The following is a 7,500-nucleotide window of genomic DNA, read 5'->3' on the forward strand; positions in this document are numbered from 1 at the left end:
ATCAATCTTCCCCTGCTGTGTTATACTGAGCTTATGCGGTTTCTCGATTGTCGTGCAAAGTGTGTTATCACACATACCCAATATGCTCAACTCTCATGTTCGTTTGACGCACCAAACTTTATTAGTGATGCACCACACAACAGGTTTTAATATACGCGATCGTGTGTGATTCAGTGTGAACTTGGTGCGCCAAGTCCATTTGTGATGCATCACTTAGCTAACCATCTTTCGGGACTGTTTAGGGTATGTGCTCCTCCACATCTATGCTTACTCGTACACATTCTCTGTCAATAGGTTTAAGATCGGGCATTCTACCATATCATTGCCTTAATGCTTTCAAATCAAGGCTACCAGGGTAGCCTAATTGCGTTCGAAACTCAACTTGTGAGCTGTCGGCCCTAGAAGTTTTTTAGGCTGCTAGGACCTCTCTCTATATTTTGCCTTTGGACTTCTCGAAGCTCAACTTGTGAGCAGTTCCATGCACCACTACCCGTATCTCTTAGCTTAGTTCTAGCCATGTGCGTTCAAAGCTCAACGTTAAGCTGTGTCCTGCACCACAATCGTTATATAATAAGCTTATCTCTAAGCTTTTTTGCGTTCAATGCTCAACGTTAAGCTATCCCTTCGCTTAGAACCTCGCTCTACATTTTGCCTTTGGACTTCTCGAAGCTCAACTTGTGAGCAGTTCCATGCACCACTATAGGTATCTCTTAGCTTAGTTCTAGCCATGTGCGTTCAAAGCTCAACGTTAAGCGGCCTCATGCACCACAACCCTTGTATCTTAAGCTTATCTCTAAGCTTTTTTGCGTTCAATGCTCAACGTTAAGCTATCCCTTCGCTTAGAACCTCGCTCTATATTCAACTTTCAGATACCTCAAAGCTCAACTTATGTGGTCTGCTATTGCTCTTGAACGGGTACAATATCTGACAGAGGGGGGTTTTTGGCCCAAATTATGCATTATTAGTTTAACCTCCGTCGCAGAACCACATTTGACCAGGTCGAGAAAAAAATTTTTTCGTGACGACCTGGTCCCCCATAGTAGGGAATGAACATGACATCTTAACCATATTTGACCATTTTCAAATTTCTCGTCGCGGAATCATGACTTTACTAGTAAAATTTGTTCCGGGTAGGGACCTCCCATACAAAATTTTCATCGCTCCAAAAGTGATTTCGTTTCACTTTTCAACATTTACAAGGTCCATAAATCATGTTTTGAGACGATATGGAAAAAAAAATTTTTTGCCCGTCTCGACCAACTCGACCGATGATGACCACAGTAGGGTGCTCCATACAAATTTTCCTTATGTGGAATTTTTCAGTGTAAAATAAGGTTTCTCCAATCGATCGCGGGTTTCACTTTTCATCATTTGCTAGGTCTAACTATGATGTTTTGAGTGGTCCCGCAAAAATTTTTTCTCTTAGCCAGTCGACCCTTTCGTCCATGTCGGTGTGCTCTGCAGTAGGGTGCTCCATACAAATTTTCCTTATGTGGAATTTTTCAGTGTAAAATAAGGTTTCTCCAATCGATCGCGGGTTTCACTTTTCATCATTTGCTAGGTCTAACTATGATGTTTTGAGTGGTCCCGCAAAAATTTTTTCTTGGACCGGGCCTTCCTTCCCGGCCCTGTCGGTGTGTTCTGCAGTAGGGTGCTCCATACAAATTTTCCTTATGTGGAATTTTTCAGTGTAAAATAAGGTTTCTCCAATCGATCGCGGGTTTCACTTTTCATCATTTGCTAGGTCTAACTATGATGTTTTGAGTGGTCCCGCAAAAATTTTTTCTCTTAGCCAGTCGACCCTTTCGTCCATGTCGGTGTGCTCTGCAGTAGGGTGCTCCATACAAATTTTCCTTATGTGGAATTTTTCAGTGTAAAATAAGGTTTCTCCAATCGATCGCGGGTTTCACTTTTCATCATTTGCTAGGTCTAACTATGATGTTTTGAGTGGTCCCGCAAAAATTTTTTCTTGGACCGGGCCTTCCTTCCCGGCCCTGTCGGTGTGCTCTGCAGTAGGGTGCTCCATACAAATTTTCCTTATGTGGAATTTTTCAGTGTAAAATAAGGTTTCTCCAATCGATCGCGGGTTTCACTTTTCATCATTTGCTAGGTCTAACTATGATGTTTTGAGTGGTCCCGCAAAAATTTTTTCTTGGACCGGGCCTTCCTTCCCGGCCCTGTCGGTGTGCTCTGCAGTAGGGTGCTCCATACAAATTTTCCTTATGTGGAATTTTTCAGTGTAAAATAAGGTTTCTCCAATCGATCGCGGGTTTCACTTTTCATCATTTGCTAGGTCTAACTATGGGGTAGATCACGGGATAAGCCAGTTTTTTGTATGCGTTTTGACGTTTCCAGGCTTATAAGCTTACAGCTTCCCATACAAACTGCCAAGCCAGATAAGCCTGGGAATCGATGGTTAGATTGTTTTGCTTATGAAAGTGCTCGACAGCTGCTCGACAAATATCAAAACAAAGCATTTTTCTAGCAGGTTTAAACTAGGTTAGGCCATATTTCCCATAGGCTTAGGATGTTAAAAAAGGAAAAAAAATACATAAATACGCATAATTAATACTTTTTTTTAATTTCTGGTGTTCTGGTGTTTAACAATAATTATTTTTATAAAAAAATCAGTGAAAAAAATTTTATCAAAAAAGGTAAATTATTATTTCAATTTACTTGCAGTTTTCCTGTTCACAGTTTATAAAATCTAAACATCACTTAAATATTGCCTTGAAAATAACACGAAACATAAATTATGCTTTGAAACTGAACCGAAGTTTGCGTCCTCCGATTATTTCTCTCGATTATAATAGCATACAGATGAACATACCGTTTGTTGTTGCGTTGTGATGCGCAAGCTCATTTAATTTAGCTCACCCTCGTAGCTTTTATCCTTTTAAAAAATATGGTGATGTATTACTTTCTACTTCATGGAGCTGTTTCGTGCATTTATACATTTTTACACGGAACCCAAACTAAGCGATCTAGAGTAACTAACATTTTGTAGTCCTTTACTTTAATTAAACCCATTGCGGTTTACCGTTGTACATGGAATTTTATATAAAAGACCCTGGCATTCTGTTAGATTCGAGATTCACCGACTGCTTTAAAATTAAGCATGTGCTGTTAAGAATAAACAGAGATCTTAATTACCTGCACCATTTGGAATGTCAGTTTTGGAAAATGGGATGCTTGAGAGTGCTATGTATCAATGCTATGTGATGCTATGCTATGTAATGTATCAATTATCGAAAATTTCAAATCTATGCTTAACACGTTAGTTGCCGGGTATTTTCTTGAAAGTCAGTCATTTGATTTACATATAACTTATATACTTTTGGCTATCAAACATAATAGCCATAGCTACCAACGTGTTTAACAATACATTAACAACCTAATTGCTTTTACTTACATGTTGTCGCTAGGATCACAAAAAGGATGTTTCTTTAATCACAGTATTTAAACGAATGAGAACGAAAGAGCGAATGAGATATAATCCTTTGATTTTTTTTAACATGTGGCGTGACGGGTGACGGGTTAGTTGTCAGCATCGGATTGAATTCTTGAGTTCTTCGCTCGACTCAACAATCGATAATTTTTTTAGTTGAATGTTTTTTTTAATGTTGAAATAAAGGAATTTCATCCTTTATAAATCACATAAAATTGTTTTTGACTCACGATACTTGAGGAAATTTCTTAGCTTGTATTTACGTATTCCCATAAGTATGAGTATAAAAAACGGTTTGAACATGCTTGAACCAATCTTTTGAAAGACATGTAAATACCGAGTAGGATTAATATGCTCATAAAGGTTTTTGAACCGGCTTTTCTTGTTGAGACGGCTCAATTGACTGAGATATAAATAAGGTTAATTATTATAAGTATCTATGTATATAAAAAATGTAGATACAATTTTAAACTAAAATAAAAAAAAAATATCCTGAAAATCTCGGTACAGAATACCTAATGTCATTCTTTATGTCAAAAATCTATGTCCATATGTGATTGATGCAACCAGTTACCGATTCGCCGCTCGAAATCTGCTCGATTATTTGACACATACCGGCTTAAGCTTAAGCTTTCTAACTTTTGGGATGATCTACCTCTATGATGTTTTGAGTGGTCCCGCAAAAATTTTTTCTTGGACCGGGCCTTCCTTCCCGGCCCTGTCGGTGTGCTCTGCAGTAGGGTGCTCCATACAAATTTTCCTTATGTGGAATTTTTCAGTGTAAAATAAGGTTTCTCCAATCGATCGCGGGTTTCACTTTTCATCATTTGCTAGGTCTAACTATGATGTTTTGAGTGGTCCCGCAAAAATTTTTTCTTGGACCGGGCCTTCCTTCCCGGCCCTGTCGGTGTGCTCTGCAGTAGGGTGCTCCATACAAATTTTCCTTATGTGGAATTTTTCAGTGTAAAATAAGGTTTCTCCAATCGATCGCGGGTTTCACTTTTCATCATTTGCTAGGTCTAACTATGATGTTTTGAGTGGTCCCGCAAAAATTTTTTCTCTTAGCCAGTCGACCCTTTCGTCCATGTCGGTGTGCTCTGCAGTAGGGTGCTCCATACAAATTTTCCTTATGTGGAATTTTTCAGTGTAAAATAAGGTTTCTCCAATCGATCGCGGGTTTCACTTTTCATCATTTGCTAGGTCTAACTATGATGTTTTGAGTGGTCCCGCAAAAATTTTTTCTTGGACCGGGCCTTCCTTCCCGGCCCTGTCGGTGTGTTCTGCAGTAGGGTGCTCCATACAAATTTTCCTTATGTGGAATTTTTCAGTGTAAAATAAGGTTTCTCCAATCGATCGCGGGTTTCACTTTTCATCATTTGCTAGGTCTAACTATGATGTTTTGAGTGGTCCCGCAAAAATTTTTTCTTGGACCGGGCCTTCCTTCCCGGCCCTGTCGGTGTGTTCTGCAGTAGGGTGCTCCATACAAATTTTCCTTATGTGGAATTTTTCAGTGTAAAATAAGGTTTCTCCAATCGATCGCGGGTTTCACTTTTCATCATTTGCTAGGTCTAACTATGATGTTTTGAGTGGTCCCGCAAAAATTTTTTCTTGGACCGGGCCTTCCTTCCCGGCCCTGTCGGTGTGCTCTGCAGTAGGGTGCTCCATACAAATTTTCCTTATGTGGAATTTTTCAGTGTAAAATAAGGTTTCTCCAATCGATCGCGGGTTTCACTTTTCATCATTTGCTAGGTCTAACTATGATGTTTTGAGTGGTCCCGCAAAAATTTTTTCTTGGACCGGGCCTTCCTTCCCGGCCCTGTCGGTGTGCTCTGCAGTAGGGTGCTCCATACAAATTTTCCTTATGTGGAATTTTTCAGTGTAAAATAAGGTTTCTCCAATCGATCGCGGGTTTCACTTTTCATCATTTGCTAGGTCTAACTATGATGTTTTGAGTGGTCCCGCAAAAATTTTTTCTTGGACCGGGCCTTCCTTCCCGGCCCTGTCGGTGTGCTCTGCAGTAGGGTGCTCCATACAAATTTTCCTTATGTGGAATTTTTCAGTGTAAAATAAGGTTTCTCCAATCGATCGCGGGTTTCACTTTTCATCATTTGCTAGGTCTAACTATGATGTTTTGAGTGGTCCCGCAAAAATTTTTTCTTGGACCGGGCCTTCCTTCCCGGCCCTGTCGGTGTGCTCTGCAGTAGGGTGCTCCATACAAATTTTCCTTATGTGGAATTTTTCAGTGTAAAATAAGGTTTCTCCAATCGATCGCGGGTTTCACTTTTCATCATTTGCTAGGTCTAACTATGATGTTTTGAGTGGTCCCGCAAAAATTTTTTCTCTTAGCCAGTCGACCCTTTCGTCCATGTCGGTGTGCTCTGCAGTAGGGTGCTCCATACAAATTTTCCTTATGTGGAATTTTTCAGTGTAAAATAAGGTTTCTCCAATCGATCGCGGGTTTCACTTTTCATCATTTGCTAGGTCTAACTATGATGTTTTGAGTGGTCCCGCAAAAATTTTTTCTTGGACCGGGCCTTCCTTCCCGGCCCTGTCGGTGTGTTCTGCAGTAGGGTGCTCCATACAAATTTTCCTTATGTGGAATTTTTCAGTGTAAAATAAGGTTTCTCCAATCGATCGCGGGTTTCACTTTTCATCATTTGCTAGGTCTAACTATGATGTTTTGAGTGGTCCCGCAAAAATTTTTTCTTGGACCGGGCCTTCCTTCCCGGCCCTGTCGGTGTGTTCTGCAGTAGGGTGCTCCATACAAATTTTCCTTATGTGGAATTTTTCAGTGTAAAATAAGGTTTCTCCAATCGATCGCGGGTTTCACTTTTCATCATTTGCTAGGTCTAACTATGATGTTTTGAGTGGTCCCGCAAAAATTTTTTCTTGGACCGGGCCTTCCTTCCCGGCCCTGTCGGTGTGTTCTGCAGTAGGGTGCTCCATACAAATTTTCCTTATGTGGAATTTTTCAGTGTAAAATAAGGTTTCTCCAATCGATCGCGGGTTTCACTTTTCATCATTTGCTAGGTCTAACTATGATGTTTTGAGTGGTCCCGCAAAAATTTTTTCTTGGACCGGGCCTTCCTTCCCGGCCCTGTCGGTGTGCTCTGCAGTAGGGTGCTCCATACAAATTTTCCTTATGTGGAATTTTTCAGTGTAAAATAAGGTTTCTCCAATCGATCGCGGGTTTCACTTTTCATCATTTGCTAGGTCTAACTATGATGTTTTGAGTGGTCCCGCAAAAATTTTTTCTTGGACCGGGCCTTCCTTCCCGGCCCTGTCGGTGTGCTCTGCAGTAGGGTGCTCCATACAAATTTTCCTTATGTGGAATTTTTCAGTGTAAAATAAGGTTTCTCCAATCGATCGCGGGTTTCACTTTTCATCATTTGCTAGGTCTAACTATGATGTTTTGAGTGGTCCCGCAAAAATTTTTTCTTGGACCGGGCCTTCCTTCCCGGCCCTGTCGGTGTGCTCTGCAGTAGGGTGCTCCATACAAATTTTCCTTATGTGGAATTTTTCAGTGTAAAATAAGGTTTCTCCAATCGATCGCGGGTTTCACTTTTCATCATTTGCTAGGTCTAACTATGATGTTTTGAGTGGTCCCGCAAAAATTTTTTCTCTTAGCCAGTCGACCCTTTCGTCCATGTCGGTGTGCTCTGCAGTAGGGTGCTCCATACAAATTTTCCTTATGTGGAATTTTTCAGTGTAAAATAAGGTTTCTCCAATCGATCGCGGGTTTCACTTTTCATCATTTGCTAGGTCTAACTATGATGTTTTGAGTGGTCCCGCAAAAATTTTTTCTTGGACCGGGCCTTCCTTCCCGGCCCTGTCGGTGTGCTCTGCAGTAGGGTGCTCCATACAAATTTTCCTTATGTGGAATTTTTCAGTGTAAAATAAGGTTTCTCCAATCGATCGCGGGTTTCACTTTTCATCATTTGCTAGGTCTAACTATGATGTTTTGAGTGGTCCCGCAAAAATTTTTTCTTGGACCGGGCCTTCCTTCCCGGCCCTGTCGGTGTGCTCTGCAGTAGGGTGCTCCATACAAATTT

The sequence above is a fragment of the Anopheles marshallii genome (genome assembly GCF_943734725.1).
Source record: "Anopheles marshallii chromosome X unlocalized genomic scaffold, idAnoMarsDA_429_01 X_unloc_112, whole genome shotgun sequence".
Classification (NCBI taxonomy): domain Eukaryota; kingdom Metazoa; phylum Arthropoda; class Insecta; order Diptera; family Culicidae; genus Anopheles; species Anopheles marshallii.